The 21,381-nt window shown below is 38.8% G+C and overlaps 1 protein-coding gene across 1 annotated transcript in view; it reads right to left on the bottom strand.

The window, feature by feature from the left end:
• Window positions 1-1,087: 1,087 nt before the first annotated feature.
• The window catches only part of RAB11FIP2 (RAB11 family interacting protein 2), a 225,822-nt gene continuing 205,528 nt past the window's right edge, over window positions 1,088-21,381 (bottom strand). Inside the window, exon 7 of the mRNA XM_075504467.1 lies at window positions 1,088-1,107. The gene's annotated coding sequence lies outside the window, so the exon portion shown is untranslated. The remainder of the gene's footprint in view (window positions 1,108-21,381) is intronic.

Raw genomic sequence — 21,381 nt, 5'->3', positions numbered from 1 at the left:
TGAGTATTTCTAGCAATACTTACTTGTGCAGATTAAATTCATTTTTTCCTGTGACCTTTACACAAAATGACTGGGGGTACGTGGTCCCAGTGTGCAGGGACAGGGAAAGATGGAAAACATTCTGCCTAGTGCTCAGTAAGAAGATCTTTTCTCAAGCCCTTGTGCACTGGATGTATGGAGGGAGGGAAGCATGGTACAGAGATCCTTGGGCTTGCCTGCTTGGGATTTATACATAATGAAGTTGATTAATCAGTGCAAATTGAATTGAAAATCCACAGACTATGAGATACTAGTGTTGTCTGCAGCACTCATGAACCTGTCCTAATCAAAAGTCAGGCTGAGGGAAGGTAAAACAGATTTGCACTAAAATGAAAGACAACCCCCCACTCTTTCTAAGCAATAATCCATCCATCCTGATGAAGCCAGAGTGAAACAAAGCGTGTGCACGAGGGTGAGCTCACTACAGTGAGCTAAATGGAGTGCGGTTGTCTCCAATGGTCATTAGAGCTTTTCTTTGCATATAAGCCTTCATTTCTACCAAGCATGCATTTAGAGCTTTGGGCAGGTATTGACAAAAATCTGAATATATTGCACCTCTGCTGCCTAATTACAGTGGTGACAGCAGAAGACAAAGGATATACATGAGATCTGAGCAAGGTGTTAAATCATAATAACATGTGTTCACACCATGCCCCATTCCTATATACGGTATGAAAAAATCTCACTAATTAAGGTTACTTTGTTAGACTGATAGGTAATTACTAGAGCAAAACTTGTAACCTCCTGGCCCTTAGCAGTAAAAGGTCGAAAATAATGGTGTAGTCCTTTATAAAACTATGAGGAACGGCAAAGGAATACCAAGTAACTTAACACAGAGGAATTTTAAGTTTCTATACACAGTCTTTAATGCTTCTTAAAGAGCGTTGCTTAGATTCATATTTCTTTCAGCTTACAGGACATTCTGAATTTAATCTCCCTCTAGCCACTAGTCTACAATGATTTCAGCTGTGGGTCACAAAAGTTAAACCTGATAACAGCTCCATTGCAGCCTTTCTGCTTTAGAGGTCAATGAAAAGTTTCTCAGGAGGCATCGTTCAAAAATAATATCTACTTTTACATGAGAGATTTAAGTTAGAGTTTGATTTCCTCCCTCCTTTGACTTAGAGACTTTTCTTTGATTAAAATGAAGAGGGGTGCTAAATGCTGAAAACCTGCTGGAGAACACATCTCTCTTAAAGAGCCACCATCACCATGGAGCTCATGTCTATAATATGAAGCAGGATTTTGTTGGTCCAACAAGAAATAAACATTGCAGACAACTGCTAGGAAAAACTGGTGACATTAGGGGGCCTATTAACACTCTGTCAAATTAACAATATATTTCTAATTCCCTTGAGTGTCATATGTGTTTTTCTTATAATATTGGCTGATTCTCTCCTGCATTAATGAGGTGGACTGCTGCCAAAAATATGCAAATGGAAATCCAGTGGACCTGCCTTTGTAAATTCAGATATCTAGGAATTCGCACTTAAAGGAGAGTTGAAAAACCCCCAACCCAAACCAAACAGTCGTTTGGTAGCAAATCCTGTGCTGATAGATTGCTTGCACCAGTGCTGGAAAACATCAATATGTAAATGCCTTGAACTCTAAACTCCTGAAGTCTGTATTATCTGAGTTTTTACAGTGGAGGTGTCAGGTCCCCTTTAGACTCTCTCCCACATTTAAATATAGATCTGCAATCAAATTACAGAGCTTTCCCTAGGAAACAGCAAGTCGTGTAGTTCCCAGATAATGTAGACAAACAATTCACATTTCCTTGGCTCTTCCACCCTTTCTGAATCTGAAAATTATTTCTGAAGCTGAAAACCATGCCTCAAAGCAGAAGAGAAACACACGCATCTCTACACACGTACAAAACCCGTATTTAATATAGTAACAGATTGTAATTCTCCTTAGAAACAAAACAAAGCAACAATAATGCTACACAAAGCACTGGCAAACACCACACAAACCCGCGCAGTGGCCCCTACTAAATCTGGGGTTAGGCATTATGACACAGGGTATTGGAAACAACCCCATCCCCGCCTCTCCACAGCCCCTTTTCCATATGTTCCTTATTTCTGGTTACCTTCCAGCCGCCAGATGTTCTTTCCCACTACCACCATCCTGGACCTGCAGACCCTTTTTCTGGGCAGAAATAATAGCATGCAGATTTCAGGAATATTTGCCTTTATTTGATGCTATTCTTGTCCCACCCTTGCCATGGCTCCAGTCTCTCTGAAAATTACATGGTAGATGATCTTCATTTGGAAGTGGCTATATTGGACATACGTTCATAGATTTTAAGGCCAGCAGGGACCAATATCCCTATTTACTCTGGATTTCTGCATGGGAATATTGTAGAATCCAACAGGCAAGAACGCATCTTCTAGCCCCATACTCCTGGCTAATGGGCAAACTGGTTCAACTGGATCAGCCCTAAAACGTAACCCTTCTCCCACTAGAATCTCGGATATTTTATTAGATGTGAGCAGAGAGGGCCCCTGACCAGCTCACTCCCTATGACTCCACCTCCCCAAACTGATACAGATCCCCAGCTTTTTTCTGTTACTCCCAACAGCTACCTTAGTATTCTTAACATATGAAAAGGAGGGAGAAAATTTCAAATAATAATGCAATTCTCAGTCTCTCCAGTTAGATAAAAAAGGCTCCAGTTTCTGGAGACTACCATTGACTTTCTTCTGCTCTTATGCAGTAGGATCCAAATCACGCTCATTTTTAATGAAAGGTTAATGTAAATCTCATGAAAAGTCATGCAGTGTTTTCCTGAAGTGTACATGCTAGATTGCCATTCAGGGATTCATACCTTTCAGCAGAAAACAAAAAAAGTTTCATTCCTATTTGAGACAAGCGGTTGCCATATAAACCCAAAACAAGGAATATAGAATAAAAATAAAAAGATGGAAGAAGCAACGTTATATTTTTATCCTATTTAGGTACTCAAGCTGCAGCTGAATCTTTAATAAGGTTTACAAAAGCACGTAAGTGATAATCTATGACTTTAGGAACGAAAATGCTTTAAAAATTTTCTCATAGCATAGGTGTGGTTCTCCTTTAAAAGGATTACAAGCTTTGTCCAAGTGCTCACTGTGTTCTGCATTTCTGAAGACTCCAAAACACAACCACAGGAGCAGTTTTATCAAGGCTTGCATAATTTCTCGTTTTCAGTAAACAGATATATGGGACCCAGCTGGGCCTGGGGTATATCTTTACATGATTCTTTTTTGGTATAAAATGCAAACTCCACAAAAAAAGTAAGAAATACTGTTTTGAGGAAAGAAAATCTAGAAAGTGAAATAGCTAGTTAGATGAGATCCAGTTTAGGTCAGTTTAATATCAATTGCACAACTGTAGCTTGTAAAATCAAACTGATTTACTGCACAATACCTGATTTCAGTGGCTTTACACCAAGGACGCATTTACAGAGAATGTATTTTGTATTCAAGAACACTGAGAAAATCTTTTATGTTTGTCGCATGCCTGGCCATAAGCCAGCCCTGACCTTGTCTTACATTAACTCATCAGAAATCCAAGAAGCAGCAAAATGCAACTGTTGGGGTAGAATCTCACAGAGGAGTTGAGATCCATCAAAAAGCAAAATTTAGACCATTTGTTTCCTATATGACATGAATCTGGTAATTACCTTTCTTGCTGCATTGGGTGACATTCTGAGGTCCATTATACCAGTTTTCTGGGTGTTATTTTAGTCATCTTCCCCTTGTGAATAGAAAACTTTTTTCTTTTTGATTGCATTAAGCTACACTTTAAATGACCTCCTTGCCTGTCTTGACTACTGTAACCATTGAGTACTTGCAAGCAGGTACGCAGAGCTCTTCAGCCCTTTACATGTATTCTATAATGAACCTTAAGCCGTGACACTTGCAGTTATTTTTTAAACCTTTTTAGATCATTGTCACTAACTTCTGAAGGCATTTAGTCTGAAATAAGAGCTTTTTCTTCCTGACTCATCTCCTTGTGTTCTGCCCACTGGATACCCCAGGAGGATTGTCATGGCCATGTGTGCCTGAAGGTGATGAAACCCATTGTAATGGCTTTCGAATGACGATTAAACTGTTCAAACCACCAGAAGGTAAAACTGGCTCTTGAGGAGGGACAATTACAGACCCACAAGCAGCTGAAGTGAAACCAAAAGGGAATAGAGAAAATTATTTGCAAAAAAATGTTTTTCTGCTGTGCAAATACCCATTTCCCCACTCAGTGTGCTCGAGTCTGCCTGCCCCCCCATGCAAGCACCTCTGCTTGCTAAAGAAGCAGATACCTGAGTTTCTCCTCGAAGGGAGGACAACAGAGACCTCTAAAAGCTCCTCCTGAGGGGCACAATGGTGGGCTATATGAAGCCAGGTTCTTCCTTCCCCTTCCTTCATCATCTCGTAGCTGTTGGGGGACTTGGGGAAGTGGGGGCAGAGGAGAAAACATAACATTTGTTATATCTTTGAAAGAATTCACTCTCTGAACCTTCTCTTTTGCTGTCTTTCCAGTGCCTTGGCCATATTGCTCATGTTTAACTGTTGTGTTGGCCCATAATGGCATGAAAAAAAAAGTTGTAAAATGGTGGCTGCTCACGATCTGGGGACACAAACAATACATGCTTGTAGAGAAGACAGTACGTTTCCTACAGATGTCAAGTCTGTTCCCACCTACATAGTGCTGCACAGCTGCTGATCTCCAGAGCTTTCAGGCATTATAGTGCAGTGCCAGTGACATAGGGTAAGAAATGACACAAAGGAACAGACTGATTTTGAGCAAAAGATCATAGGCAGTTGGGGTGCTTGGCATTGAGGTCCTTCAGGAATGAGTAGTTGTTGGAGAGCGAGCAGTTCAACTGAACTGTGGGGAAAGGAGTGAGTGCAGTGAAGGAGAAAATGAGACCACGGATCTCTGAGGGACTGTGGAGAAGTTTGGGTGGGGTGGTGATGCCACCTCTCACAGACAATAAAAGATATCTCATTTTCACACTCGCAATGGAGGAATCTGGAAAGAAAGTTTTCGCATCCATGTGCATATATATGCTTATCTGACATCGTTTCATGATTGTCACATCATTTCAGTAAAGCCCCCTAAACACAGAGAGAAGCTAAAAAGAAAATCCAGAATTCTTGTCAATCAATTTTTTTCCTCTCTTTATGTGATTTTGGGGACCAGATCCTGGCTCACAAACCTCTGAGCTACCTCCGTGCTTCACGGTTTCAGTACATTCAGGGCATCACCTGGCTCCTGGAGTGACAGCAACTTCAAGACCACCTTGAAGTTCTATTTGCCCCCTAAGGACCGGAAAATAGAGAACACAAATAGTACCAGCCACGCTATCCACGGCCCTGATACCCCTCCCTGTCCTCTAGTCTGCTCAGTGATGGAGCAGGGGCATTACTGAACTCTTTAAGGAATCCCAAAGAACTGAAACGATCATCACACAAGATGGCTGTGCGGCCATTTGAGTTTTCGAGTCTCTTGTATGCTGCTGGCCTTGTGCAAAAAGGCTACATTGAAATAGATTATACTATAATTATATAATATAATCTCAAGAGTACAGATGTAACTATATAAATATACCAGATAGGCACACAAGATTACATTAAGAACTAAATATTGGAAATAAAACAAAAGTGTAATTCAGCACTTCCTGAATTCGCACAGTGGTATCAGGATCTGATATTGTGCCTTTGTTTAATACTGCAAATTAAACAGGAAATGTAGTTTAATTTTGTGTATTCTTGTAAACAACATGTTGTAGATTTCATCATGCTCATTTTATGGAAAATTACTCCACTTATTGTCTGGATTTTTTTTTTTTTTGGTTACAAGAGCTTATGATACCAGATCTTCTGTTTATCCAAATGATTTTTTTCTGAATGTAAAAAAAACACATATTGTGCAGCCTAACATCCATATCTCTGATTCTGTGAGCATCCCTTTTGTTTGCTGCACACAACATGGTTGTAACAAAGACATTTTTGCTTTTGGAATCTGAAGCATGAAGTCGTTCTAAAACTGTGCCCACAGGTAACAATTACTTCACTCATTAATAGATCTCCCCAGTCTCTCATAAAACAACTTTGAAAAAGTCTCCTGGGACAGAGTCGGGAAGTGTGTTTTATGATCATTAATATGGTACTACCTTGGAAATACCTAGTCTAGCTGTTTTAGCCCCAAAGCTAAATTACTTGCGCAAACCCAGCAGGTTTCAATGACAGGGAGTGGACTAAAGCCAGCCCCAGTGGGCCCTCTTCATGTGCTGGAGGGCTGAATCACATTTTATTCTTTGGCATCAGCAAGTCATAACTAAGAAAAAGGGACACAGCAAGGCTAGAAATGAATAATTTATGTAGGGCATTCAACAGGATATGAAAAATAAAACATCAAAATGTAAAACCTTGTGGCAATTTTGTGTATGCGTGTATTCAGGAAATTTGCAAATTATTGTTTTAGCTCAAAATGATCATTAAGATAATTTATTAATAACAGTTCAGCATATTTAAGGCTGGCAGTCAAATGCAGCAGTAGAGTAAGGAGGCAGATCTTCACTGAAGTATGTGCAGCTTGGCTTACTTTCATGACTGATGAATTTTGGTCTCTGGATCTGTCATACTACAGTTAAGTACTCTTTTCATAAATAATTGATAAATTTGTATAAAGATCTTTGGATTGCTAAAGACAATGCTGCAGAATGAAAAATGTCCCGCAGGGAGATCTAGATGATTAACCAAACTATACGACCACTTCACACAGTATTCAGTTTATAAAAAATGCAGGAGTTTTGATCAGTCTGCAATGGGTAATGATAAAAGCATCAAACACAATTGTCCAAGGTCTGTAAAAATGGAGCCTGTCCTTTGGATCCCATCGGTACCAAAGTTTACTCCAAGCCAGTTAAAACTTGCCATTCCTTCCTATGAAAAAACAACCTGGATAGTCTCAACATGTTGCTAAGAGGGTGTTTCTTACACAATCTAGGGTGCTGTGGAAGGTCTCCTGTCCTTTCAAAGTAGAGAGAAGAAAAATACTGGTTGCCCAAACTGGGATTTTCTCAAGGTGCCCAGACTTTTGCTGGGACTTGACCATGAAAATTCCTGAGGAAACATATATGTCATCAAGGAATGTGAGGGAAAATTCAAGATAAAGAAGGCAGCTGTCTGCTCCTGAGGACAAGAAGGGGTGGCTTGCCCCAAAACCTTTACACCACACGTCTAAGTTGCTTACCTCAGGTACTGTGCTTACCTGGCATATTAAAAAGTTCTGTCACTCTGTTATATCATCACTCAGAGATGCCACTCAGGCCTTTTTTTTCGGAAAACAGACATCATTTTAGACACCTCAATCAATTTCCCTGTTGTGGCTTTTCCCCTTCAGGCCAAAGCATCCCAATTTCAGTACTAATTATTCCTATTACTAAAGTCCCTCAGGTCCTGCTCAGGCTGCTGTGCTTGGGGGTGTGCTAAAGCAGAACTGGAAACACTCCCAGTACCAAAGAATTTACAATTAATTTAAGGTGGGATGCGACAGGTGGGTATGTGAGACAATAATTAAGGTGAGGGGATTGGAGAGGAAACCAGTACTAGCAACACGTGGTCACATTGATTAGCTGCACACAGCCTAGTGCTTTCGAGTCAGCTGCAATTTTTTTTTTTTTTTTAATGCTGAGATATAGACAAATAAAACAGATACAATTGTGATTTAGAGCTTAGGCTGTCACCTTCTTTAAAAAGTCTGAAAGATGTGGCTTGCAAAACTCACCAATTATATTTACCAAAGTGTCAGCTGAATTCTTCGTCTGAGGAAGACAGGTGGCTGAGGCTGGGAAAGCTCAAAGGGCTCTAGGACCACCTGATAAACTGTCAGCAGGGCAGCACTGTTCAGGCTAATAGGATACGTTTTGTTAACAGCTCTGTAAGATACTCTTCTCCCAGGGAGGCTTGGGTAAAAGTTTGGACCCACAGAAATACAGCCTAGAAGGATAAAAGTCTTAAAACCGGTAAAGCTTGGTGAGGAATATTAGCCTAAATCCCATCGTTGTGACCCTATGCGAAATTAAGTGTTTGATTTTCTCCCACTGGCACTGGGGCCAAAACTTTTACTGACTTGCATGGTGTAGGACCAAGATCTTTGTCTGCTCAAGTGATGTCACACATATATCCTTTCTCAGTGGTAATTTAAGTCGCGTCAGGCAAGGAACAGACCTTGGGCCAATGTAAACTGGCATGGAGCTAGGATAGTTGAGACCATTGGCAGATTTGCAAAGGAGAAATTTGCTCGTTGATTTAATAGGAATTGGGATGGACAATGCCACAGAAAGAGAAAATGAAGGATGGTGAAGGCACATGTTTGCAATATCCCAGCTGCAAGGGAAATGACACATTAGTTTTTCATTTTCAGAGAGAAGGTGTCTTATCCTGTGGTCATCAAGATAGGCTATTTGGACATGATGGAAAAGTGAAACAAGCTCTGAGACAATATGGCCCCATGGAATCTACTAAAACTAAGAAAAGTGATCTGCAAGAAACTGGAAGACGAAAACCATATTTATGTCTGCCACCCAATATAATTTAATGTAGCAAATAGCAAATACTCAGACTGAATATATGAGAGTAGAAACAGTGCAGGTATTAATATATCTGCTCTTCCCACAGATTGGCAAGCAGCCTAAATCCACTGCTACCTGAAATTATGCCAACCTGTTCAGCACATCTGAATTTAAAACTAATCTCTTATTTACAATCAAAGCATCTACAAAGCTGGTGCTTGTAATGGGTTTTATTATACTGCATTAAAGATTGTTGTGGAAATTTGCATTTCCAATGACCAATTAGTATATTTATTTATTAGAATTTAGTCATGCTATTTCTAGTAAATGAAATGTAGTGCATAAGAACATAAATAGGATTATTAGCTATCTTCCTCTCTTTCCTCTTTTATGGGCTTCATTATTTTTGTACAAATGCCAGGATTTTTTTCTGTGAAAAATTAAGTTTGCATGAAGACTTGCCCACTCTCAAAAGCTGTGATGACATTCAGTGTGATTGCAAATTATACCACATTAAAAAAGACGTTTCTCTGAGAGCAGTGGTTAAAACCCAGACGCCTACATTTATTTACATTTGCAATGCTTCTGCCATGTGTATAGCGATACAGTGAACTGCTAACTTTTGGAATGAAAATAACTTGTGTCTGTGTTAAATGTCACAGGAAATTGTAGCACTGATTAATAAGTAAAGAATACATAATTAGAAAAAAAGTTGCTCCTTGTAAAACTGCTGTGTGTGTTTAAATTCTCATTCATTTTTTCAAAGAATGAGCAGATTAAAATAAATAGATGGATCACGTAATGAAATTTGCTCTCCCTTTTAATGTGAGTGTTCAGGTTTCAGGATAACATTGTTCCTTAACAATTTATTTAAAACAGGAGACAGAATATTTCCATCATTACCTGGTTTATTAAGCTTCCCAATATGAGGAAAAATTCTGTGTTTTGTTTTACCTCAAAATTACAGTTAATATGAATGAAATGACAGCCTAAGTGACTAGAGAGTAGAAGTTTTTAATTAAAGCTTTGGAAAGAATTTCTTCATATTTTCATTGGTTAGGAGGCTGCAAATAACAAAAAATGGGGTAACAAATGAAAGGGATGAGAATCACGAGATCCTGCTCCAGACTGGAAAATTCTCAAAGTTTAGGACTTTTGTTTCAGCTCCTTGCTTCTCTTGCCTCTTGCAGCATCTCCTTCCCTCGTGCTGTACACATGAAGGTGTTGGTGTGCTTTTCAAACACGAATAACATATAACAATATGTAGAGATGAGACTAACTAGACCCTTTTCTCAGATGGATATACTAGGTCCAATGTCTTACTCTCCAAAAGCTAGAAAAACCAGTGTTATCATGGAGGCTTTGTGAGCCTTGATGCTGATCAGAGGTCCTTCTCTTAATAAAGCATTCAAAACAAGTGGACCTATTCCAGGAAAAGTGCTACACCTGACAAAAGCTTTTTTGAACCTTTACTGTTTTGTCATTCCTTAGACATATAGAATCCGGAGAAATATTATTTACGTAAATTGATTTGTAATATACCTGTAATGGACTATTTTAACCAGAAAGTTAAATTTGTTGTTCAAACAAAGGAGAAACTGATACACTTCTGTGTACTTAAAATTTGAGATGGTTGAGATTGCTTTTTGGCAGAGAGAAAGTGAAGGTTTGATAGGACGGATGGCAGTTTTAAAGAGAGATCTCTTTTTACATCTATTTTACAATGACATTATATTTTCCCTAACACTATACTGAAAACCAGCTTCACAAAATTGTACAGCTGTGAACGGCATCAAGAATATAATGTACTCTCCGCAAGTCAGGGTTGTCTTTCTTCCTTTTTTTGCTGTAATCAAGTAAGAAGGTCTTGCTTGAATTCAAGCATCAGGTCACCTTTGCTGGATAATTCAAGTAGTTTGTTGTTTCTCCATAGCAGCCAGGTTGAAGCACGAGCAGCACTGCCATTTCTTATCTAATCACTCTCTTTGCTTGTTTCAAGGAAGTATTAGAGAAAATGACATTTGAACACTAAGAAGTGCTCCCCTGCTTCACTTCCTATATCACTATGAGCCAAAAAATTATAAAGGGCAACTCTTATTTACATTCAAAACTGATTTCTTTAATGAGATCTCAGTTTTAGCATGCATATTCAAAGCCATTAGTCTCTTTACTTGCAAATGTAAGCTGAAATAATTTAGTCATGAAAACAACCAGAGAGAAAACAATCCAGCAAGGCCATGCTTAGATTTCAAGATGATGTTCAAATGGATCATCATGAAAGAAATTTTTGGAGTTCAAAGCAGTAAGCGAGTACTTTGCTCTTGACAACCATTACTTACATGTTTGCCAATCATTTCATTACATGGATCTGAAAATAGATGTGACTCTACTGGTAAAGCTCTGATAAAATCATACAGGATGCTTTTCATGTTGGCTGCCAGAGCTTCCAAGTGACTACTGTGATGTTTCCAGTGGTCATTACGAGCTGCTTTGGAGGAGTTTCTTAGTCACCTTTCTCAAACCCCTCGGCAGTAGTCCCTTCAACTCTTAGGGACCACAGATAAAAAGCCATGGAGCACAGATCCTTGTTATTCATGTGGAATTGCTGTGGTTTTAGGTAGATCCCATTGGATCTAATTATGATGCTTTCTTGTTTAGCAGGGCTGAAGGAGCTGGTCTTGTGAAGAATGGAAAAATGGTAGAGGACATCTCTGCTGGTACTGACCCACCAATCCCTCTCATGCTTCCATCTCTAGACCACGCTCCTTTCCTCCCTGCAATTTCCTGACAGCTCCTCCATTAGCAGGGAGCTGATGGAGACCTGATGAAGATTTTCCTGGTGGTGGGCAGAGGAATACTTACACGCATCTTGTGTGGCTGCTTCCCATACTGCATTCACACAGTATTAAATCTTCTTCTGGGCTTTCTGTGGGTAAGGCGCTCATCCAGAGATTTCATTTCTATTGACTGGTCTTATAGTATTACTGACATGGCTCATCATATCGGTAAGAATCACAGCAGAGAGAAGACACTGGCTGGATTTAGCTACTTTACAATTTTTCCTGTCCCTTGCCTAGAACCACCTGCCTGTTCCTGGATATGTTTTCCTTTCTTACCTTCAGAGCTTTGCCTAATACATTTCTGGTCAGGGTAGTGTCAATTTAGAAAGAACCCAAGGTTTTATACATTTAAGGAGATTGGGGTAAAAGGGTGCATTAGTGAGGAGAAAGGTAACCCTTCTAAAATGGGGTGCTTTAGGGCTTGGGGACAGGAGAATTGAAAAACATTGGATTTGGGGTTGAGAGAAGTTTTGGGATCTCAGTGCAGGGTCAGACTGCTGGTGAGCTAGAGGAGGCTCGGCATGTGAGGGTCTCAGAGTCAGCAGAAGTTGTGATTGCCTCTGGCATCCTCCCCTTTTGGGTATTTTTAACTCAGACTCCAGGTCCAGAATGCACGCACACACACACAGGCACACACACAACTGCTCTTCATTTTCTTTGCTGCTGTCAGAACTATGGTCCTATCCCTAATTACTTCTTGGCCAACTTGTAACATTGTTCTCATCCCTAAAGATACAGCAAATTTTCCTCTTATTTCAGTCCATCTGTCAATGAACATTTGCATTCATTTAACACACTGGTGTATCCGATTTGGACAGGAATGTTGGCCCAAAGGTGGGAGAGATTTAATTTTGCCAGAAACTATCTCACTTTAGTTCATGTTAGCAAGATCCCATAAGAGGTTTTTTAAGTGGCAGCTATTTACCCAACAGTAATTTCATAAAATTCAAAAGAACTGTATTAAAACCAGATAATTTTCCAGTTCAGGGTAGGTCCTTCAGATGGAGCTGTCAATTTTACTGTAGACAGACGCCAGCTGAAAACTAAAGGAAACAGACACGATTCTCAAACTCTTCTATACCTCCCTTCAGGCAGTTATGCACATTCCTTGTGGAAACTACTCTGTTGCAAAAAAAGAGGGAGAAAAGCTACTTATTTTTTTCAATGTCATTTAAAAATACTATGAGTACTATTTTATAGTCCTATATAAAGGAAAAACACACAGAGTGCTTACATGGAATATTAAGACAAATCTAGTACTGTAGATTTTGAAGTCTAAGCTGAAGTTTATTTAGTGCATGAACTTTTTCATAGCCTACACACAGGTATTATTGATATACAGCTATAAATCTGAAGAGATTAAGTAGTCACAGGCATAACTTCATTATCTTTCTCCCTCATTTTTGTCTAGTTCCTTCTATATGATTGTTAAAGTGAATACATTCGATTGTGTCTCTCAACATATTTTAGGTGGTACAGAGGCTTTCAGAGTTATGAACAACGATTTTACAAGAACATATGCTTCCACAAGTAGAGTTAAAAACCCCTGGAGTTTCTTTACAGCATAGAGTTCATCATCTGAAATGTTATATGCAAAGAACAACTGTCCATTTATCTTCTTTTGAAGTAAGTGTCTAAGCCTGTTGTAACTTCAAAGGCTGGGACACTCATTTTTAACCTCTCTAATTCTGGACTAGAACAGTCACATTTTTGTCCAGTTATTTAAAATTTAACAAAAACTATTACTACGTCCTTATTTCCCTTTATGTCAAGAATGGGCTTTAATCTACACCTTATATTCAAACACACTGGAAATTTGGAGATGCTTATTTTTGGTTGGGTTATATACTTTAAGTCTTGTGCCACCTCCACGAATACTTTTATAGAATATTATTACAGAAGTTTTGAAATTTTTTATTCTGAACACTGTGGTTATGACTGCAAACCAAATAAAAATCATGTTCGACCTTATTCAAAGACAGAGGAGCAGACAGTCCTGCTCCAAAGAATTTACAAATAAATTAAGTTCAAGGCAGAGTCAAGAAAACTAGGTTCTCTGTATTAGCATTTACAAATAATTGTATGAAATTATGTTGACCAAGTTTCTATATTTTGCAAAATTTTGCTGGTTCACCATCAGATTGCATGTATACAGCTGCTGATTTATTCCATTTCAAAGCAGTTATTTATCAGTTTTTCCTGATATGAGGTGAGATATAATAGTCCATAAATCTCCAACTTTCCTGGCTTTTTATGAGGAGCAGACATCACATAGTGACTTTCTAGGCTTCATAAATGGTTGCTGCCTTTTTAAAGCCTTGTTGATTTGTAGGGGATAATCACTGTCACATTCTTGTAATCATAGAATTCCAGTTAATAAATTGTGTCAGTACAGGGAATAATTCTTCCAGATGAATTAGAAAATGAAGACCATTGAGTGAATAGCTTGCTGCTGAGGAATCTACCAAAAATCTTGTTGAAGACCATATTCAAACTCTTGGTAGACTAGATCTCACTTTTCTGTATCTATTTCTTTTTTTTAAGCCAAGTTTTGGGAGGCATTTTTTAGCTTTAGAACTGTGTGAACTTTTAAGGAACTCATTTATTTAGCAGTGCTTGTTACCCATCCTACATAGAGAGATAATTTGTGGTGAAGTCAGAAGAAGTTCCAAACAGAAATCCCAACTCTAAACTCAGAGAAAAATTTAAATCTATCTTCTGCAGTTGCTTGACAAAAACTGTGAAACTGTAACCTTGGAATATTTCAAAGATCTGCATCTAGGTCAAGACTTGACACTCTAGTTTCTCCTTATTCTAATCATGCTGGGTGATGCATGGAAATTTAGAGTTATTCTACAACTGTTGCTAATATATATTCTCACATGAATTTCTATAATCTTTCTTTAATTTCCAGTATAAATTTCAGTGCCTCAGATCATAGGATTGAAGGTAGCAATGTTCTTCTACCATCCCATGTTTGTGTGCTTCATAGTTTATAAGAAGTAATCTTTCTTTCTATAATAAAGTCCAGCAAAAAAGTGTTAGAACTACTCATGTGGAAGTGACTGATTTAATGGTTATAGTGCAGTATAGGTGGCTGCCATAAAATACTGTTGGGTTTTTTTGTAAAACTGACTTTTAGAAACAGACTTTCTGGGGATAAATAAGACATGAGAAAGTGTAACTGGTAGTGGTTTGTGTGAATTTGAAATCCATTTCATGCAGAGTCAAAAATTTCTTGGTTTTTTTTCCCCCCTAAATGTGATTTTTAAAATGTCTGTTTTCCTTTATTTTTTCTTAAAACACGGCCTTTCAAATGTCATCATTTTACTATGATAACCTCTACTGTGACTTCAAGCCCAATCGGGCAGAGAGCAGTGCCTTCTTTGGAATCGTTTGAATCTCACCTGGCATAATTTGTCATAGATAGCTAAACGATGGCAATTTATGCTAGCCAAGCATTTCTATCAAGGTTTGTTTCTTTCTGTTATTTAAGGTAAAATCAAAACTATCAGCCTTTTCTTTATGCATATAAAGCTAAGGTGTTTTGAAAAGCAGTATTTATGCTATCCATGAATTGCCTCTGCTAAACATAGGAAGATATGCTGTTCAATTGGCTAATGCACATAAAATCCTCTGGACTATCAGAGTGGCTGCAGGTTTTACAATTTGCTTCATGTACATTAATGTGGATAATTGCTTATTTTGTTCTTTTTTGGATGCTAATGACATGCACGTGTTATGATTTTCATTACATTACATAGGATGTGCAATCAACAAGTTTGCATAGCAAGAGTTTGTCAGCCCTATCGCAGTTTGTAGTTTCTTTGCATTGTCTAACTTCCCTTCACTGCCTACAGTCCAAATTATCTTTTTTTGTATAATTTATCTCTGGAAATCAGCATCCCCTACCAATTTTTAATGGCCAGCCGCTTCTTTGAGATATCACTTTGACCTCCTCTTGACAAGCTTGGCACTGTAAGTAACACAATACTCACAGGATTGCAACTTCCTATGGCAGCCACAGCTAAGCTCACGACTGTACGTCCAAAGGACCTACTCAGCTAGCAGAATGGTATTAAGGAAAGATAAGATTTGACCAGTCAGCTGTACAAGAAAAACTCTGCAAGATTACCAAAATTTATGAATCTTTGTAAAATGTCGGGTTTAAAATATTTCTTTCTTAAGAGTTTGCATGTATATTATTTTTATTATATTAATATAGATTTACTTGTGCACTTACAACACACACATCCTGATAATTGCCTAATCAATTGTTATCAGTGGTTTCATTTTTACATCTGCAAAGAGTTGGAGTGATGAAGCCATGAATGAAAGATTTTAAGATTCCTATATATAACTTTTACAAAAAGATTTTTAATGAACCCATTGCATAAATTTTAGGCAACAGTGTACACTAGTGCCATGTCTGTTGGCAGGTTGATCTACCATGTCCCATGAATTTGAGAAAAGAAAAAATCTCTTAGGCATATGAGCTCCAAATTATAAAATAATTTTGCTTCAGATGTAAAAGCCAGATTAACTCATGGCAGCTGGCTTGTAAATGTATTAAATGGACAGAGGCATAGTGAACGTCCTTCAAGATGAATTTCTTGTCATCTTTTCTTGTGAAAAGAGGTTTATCCCATCCCTTCAAAATCTGTAGGGTATCCTATTTTTTTAGTCTCTAAAATATATTTGGTTTTCTTTGAAGATGAATAAAACTGAGATGCTATTATATTCAGTTCCTACTTTGCAGCATCCAGAAATTCCTTTGCTATTAATATGCCAGAGAAACAGATTTCTTTGATTTTTTTCAGTTTAGAAGATCAAAAGCTGTCAGAAATTGTTTCAAAAGAAAAATAAATCTTTGAGAAGTTGGATTTGAAATAATGAGTCTCCAGCATGTTGCATATACGGTACTTAGAACTGTTTAATGGAAGATGCTGTTATAATTGTGGGGTTTGCCTCTTTATGAGTATCACTCACCTAGAAGATATTTCAATATTCGTTTTGCTTTTTCTGAAAGTAATTATTAGAAAATTGGATATTAATAGCATTCTTTTTTGTAACTTCTTGCAAATACTTAATCGGATAAAAGAAAAAAGCAATACACGTTTAGACTAAGAGGAAAAAGTCTTAAAAACAATTTGGAAGTCTGCACAGACTTTTGCTGTCATGTAAAAGCTTTTCTTTTTTTTGTTAGTATTTTTTTTATTTAGGGAAACTGATCATTAAGCAAACATGAAATAGCACTTTGTTGTTGCTTTATTTGCTACGGAAGCACAGTGGCCTGCCTCGTGTGGTCTGTAGATATCAGTCTTTGTACTAGCCACCCATTAGATAGGATTGCAACAGCTCTGATGTATGCACAAAGTCCTTGCTGTGTCAGAGAACCATATAGACGGTAAAACTTGGAAGCCTTGGTTTGTATTAACATCATCAAGAAACGAAGCCTGATTTGGTTTGTATCAATAACATCGAGAAACATGGTGTGAAGGTATCTGTCCTGTAAGGGCTGAAAGAGCAAGTAGTAAAAAAGAAGCTGAAACAAGACGATTAAATATTGATAAACACTAGACCCAATTTGGAAATTTGAATGCGTACAGCCTAGCCTGCAGCTAAAGATTAAGATATCATCGTGGCTTTCAACTTTTTCATCAGTAAAGCTCTAAATCAATGCTAAACCTATAACCCATCTCTATTATTCTACATTTACAGCAGCCTGTTGGGAACAATATACACCAATTCATCACTGAGAAAATGTCTAATGATTGTACTGGCAAATAAATAAGTCAAACACGCTTTTTTGGAAGGGGAGTGAATATACTTTTACTTCCAAATTAAAATATTTAGTGCTTTATAAAGAAGTTGCTATTTAAACTGCCAATAATGTTTAACATGAATTTACTCACCACTGCCTATCCTCATACTGTATAATTTATAACACTAAGCCCTTTCAATACTCCAAAATGCCAGATAAACTTTTCTCATTTGCTCTTAATTTGGTCACGCAGGATAATACCAACATCTGAAGGCTCTTTAAACTGCTTTTTAAAATGCATTCCTGAAAGCATCACCAATGCCACCTCTGCTCCTTGTCATCTTCCATAATTATTTCCAATCCAAAGCGGTCCTTAATGCGCTTATTAATCTGGCATTCTCCTCAGTGTGAAGCACATTCAGCTCTATTAATTTTTAAAAACCCTTTTTTATGGGGGACTGCAGATGCTTGGCTATTACTGAAAAGCTATTAGAAGTTAACACCTTTCTCTCCCCAGGGACTGGCATCATCCTATGCTTCCAAATGCCACCCTATTTTACATTATCGGCTGCTAAGACTAAGTATTAGAGACTTTTTTTTTTTTACTTCTGAACTGTTAATGCTATTATTAGCTAATGGCAGAGTTCTGTATAGTGTATAGATATGTATACTCTCTCAATGTCTACAGCATATGGGGTTTTATTTATCTGCCTTTGAACAATGAGGCTTTTCATTCCTGCCATCTATTAGAAGAAAATTCACAGGTAAACAACCACTAATCTTATTCCCAGGGGCTGAGATGATTTTTTCCTTTTCTTGACTTGAATATTATGATCAGGCCAATACTTAGAAGAAAAAACCCGAAAGAAATGAAGCCATCACCCATCAAACCTCAAACTGGCTTGCTTTGTGGGAACTCTTTCCCTTTTAGAGATATACAGCGTCTTTGTCTCTGTGAAACACAAACCTTCCTTGAAGGACTGGGAGCTAAAAGTGCTGAAAAAATATTACAGAATGCTATTTCTGAGCTGGTAGCGAATATTAGAATTGACAGGGGTTTTCGTTTTCTAAAAGAGCTTTAAGTCCCAGCTATTCATCTCAGGATCCGGCTGCTGTTGTGAAAACAGGACAGAGTCCAGTCTCAAGGATGGGCTCTTCTGCTCCTTGTTACCAGGAGTTTTTAAGAAGCAAACCACTAAGATATGATGCAGAGGTGTGTAAGTCTGCGTCTGTATTCTGTGATTGCAGCACTTGCAACGAAATTCACCCTCCTCCTAATTCTAACTCAGAATCTCAGCTTTTAACTGAGTAACGCACAAGGAATAGAAACTAGTCCAGCATTGGCTCTTCTGACCATCTTGAGCTGTGATGGCTAAAGACAACAAACTAACATATTTTGGCCTGAAAATGCTCTGACTGTGCATATTAAACTAAACGTGCTATCAAAGCAAGTAGTACACAGACTATTATATTGTCTTATTAGTAAATATTCTATATTAACTCTAGTAAAAATCTATAGTAAAAATTCTCCAAAGCTGCGGCAAAAGTGTCTCCAGAAAACTGTGGAATGTTTGACATCAACATAAAATTTAGGTCTAACCTGCCATGGAAGATACAGGAGCCAGAACACGAACCTGGATATTTGCGCAGCAGTTAATGGGGTTTCCTGTCCCAAAGTCAGGACATTGTAAAGGCTGGAGGGGGGGGACGGTTTTCCAAAATTCTGGCAAGAGTGAAGGGACTTACCACAATACCGATAATATTTGAGCTTTAGCTATTATCTATTAATATTTTTATTCATTAGCACCTGAAGGACTCAGTGAAGACCAGGGCACCAGCTCATAGGTGCTGCAGACAAAGAAGAGAGAGTTCTTTCCTAGCAAACTTTGTACTTTCTCTTCATATAAGTATATATAACACATAAAGAACAGACCAATTTAAGATGTTGGTTAATATATGGTCTGAATGTGAGGCAGGTCAGCAGTAAATATGTACCTTGTGAAAGCTTTCTGTGCCCCTTGTGAAACGAGAGTTGACAGTAAATGTGTATCCATATTATGTGGAAATGATCCTTTATTAGCATTAATGCCATCTTTATTAGCATCTTGAGAAATACAAAGATTACATCAGCTTCATGCAGAAACCAGGGAAAACGCTAATTTCTGGCAGGGGCTGCCCCAGAAAGATGTCCAAAATTGGGCGCAGAGGAGGATTTGCCTGGAGTGGCAGGATGCAGGGCAGGAGGATGCACAACGGGGTGCTTGGTGCCCCAGCCACTGTCGATGGGGTACGTAACAAGTGCCTCAGCACCCGGGAGAACTTGTTGTGCCATTTTCCACCTTGGCAGCTTTTTGGTTGGACTTAGTGGTTACTGTTGGACCCAGTGGAAAAGTAGCTCAGAAGCACCTTCCCCCTCCACTGCACGAAGGACAATGTCACCGGAGTGCAGAATGGAGCTCCCAGTCTGCAGGACAGCCATTTGGACACTCCTGGTGAGAACAAAAATAACTTTAAATGGTAGATGTGTCCTGCTCCAAATCACAATGGTCCTTCTTTAAATGGCTGCCAAGAAGTCCTAATGTATCCTACTTCAACATTTGCTGTGATGTGTGCCTGGGCTTTTGATTACTTTCACCTTTTCCTCTGTTATTTTAGAAGACATTCGTGCAAAATCTGAATTGCCAATTTCTGTCCTTCCAGATTTATGGAAGCACGTCACTGTGTTCAAATAACAATGCTGGAAAATAAAGTGGAAACAATGACACTAGAGAAAATTATGATTGAATTATGTTTTAAAACACACAATGACAAAGCTGGGACACTCTGACCTGAGCTAGCGTCAGCCTGAAGAAAAGGCCACGAGGACTGGTAGCTGCTTTAACTGAGAATTTGCTGGCGGTTTTTTGTTTCCCTGACAAAAGTAAACCTGATGCTGAGCACCCGAAGCATCTCAGCCAGGTCTGTGGACGTTAAGAAATGTGGAATAGAGACATTGACACTACTTCAATTTTTCAACCAAAAAAAAGCCATTAATTTTTTAAAGAAAAGTCTTTCAGAAAAAAAGATGTTAGAAAATTTGAGTTGAGTACAAGCCTCAGCTCCACCATAAATGTGTGTCCTCTTTCACTGTGCAGGGCTGTTAATGTTCCAAAGACTGGAAAGCTCTTTGGAACAGTAGGAAGAGATGAGATTAGTTGGTCCTCTTAAATGCATATTATATGCTCAGCAGACCTGAACTGCTCCCATAGTGTCACTTGAGCCCATCCCACAATCACCTTATTAGCGCATGTGCTTTTCCATTAGTGATGTGGTTTTCTCTGGTTATTTTGTTGAACTGTATCCACTTCTAGAAATCAGCGACCATGTATAAAAATTTGCAATCCCACTGTATGGTAACTCAGCTTGAGCTGCCCTATTGCCATTTCTAACAGTCTGTGAAAGCCCAGAGCAAAGGACAGACCGAACCCTTGGTCCAGCCCAGAGTAACTGGCCCAAGGAGAGCATTTGAGAGTTGGCCTAAACCTTGTGAGGCTCGGAGGTCTCCCAGCACATCCCCGGCTGTTGCTCAGGCCCCAGGTGCTCAGGCTGTGCGTGGGGCGAGCCATGTACAGCTGTGGCAGTGGGCTGTGCGTGCTCATCTTCCCCTTTGCCCAACCCACCCAGTGTCCACGAGGGCTTGAACGCTTTGGTGCTTTTCTTTTCCGAAAAGAATTTGGGCCAAACCAATGACTAAGTAGGTGATTCTTTGCAAACATAACGCTATGCAACCTATTGGCCTAAATGACAGTAGCCTCAAGCCTGCTTATTCAGCTGGCTGTGTTTCCAAGGGGCTGTGACAGCAGCTGGACATTTGCAAGGCGCAGGAACATATCCCAGTGATTTCCTCCCCCTGCAAAGCAGCCTGGGGGGAGAGGCATGTCAGAGACATTCCTGCCCAGGGACCCTGCTTCCCAAGGGAATAGTAAAGATGTTCAAGTTTTGACTTGAAAAAACTCATTAACTCCAACAAATTTGGCGTGGCTTTGTGCTGATTAAATTATTTGCCCAGTCCTATTGAACGCTGAATAAATGTAGTCATTCAAATGTTGGATAGTTAGTAAAGGCACTTTTTCCTCTCTAAAGGTGTAATTCTTTTGCATGAGATTTAGACAGCAGATATTGACAGAAGAATAGATAAT

Source organism: Mycteria americana, chromosome 6 (genome assembly GCF_035582795.1).
Source record: "Mycteria americana isolate JAX WOST 10 ecotype Jacksonville Zoo and Gardens chromosome 6, USCA_MyAme_1.0, whole genome shotgun sequence".
In the NCBI taxonomy this organism is placed as follows: Eukaryota; Metazoa; Chordata; class Aves; order Ciconiiformes; family Ciconiidae; genus Mycteria; species Mycteria americana.
Note: the sequence above shows the minus strand (reverse complement) of the source record. Positions and strands in the feature narration are given on the sequence as shown.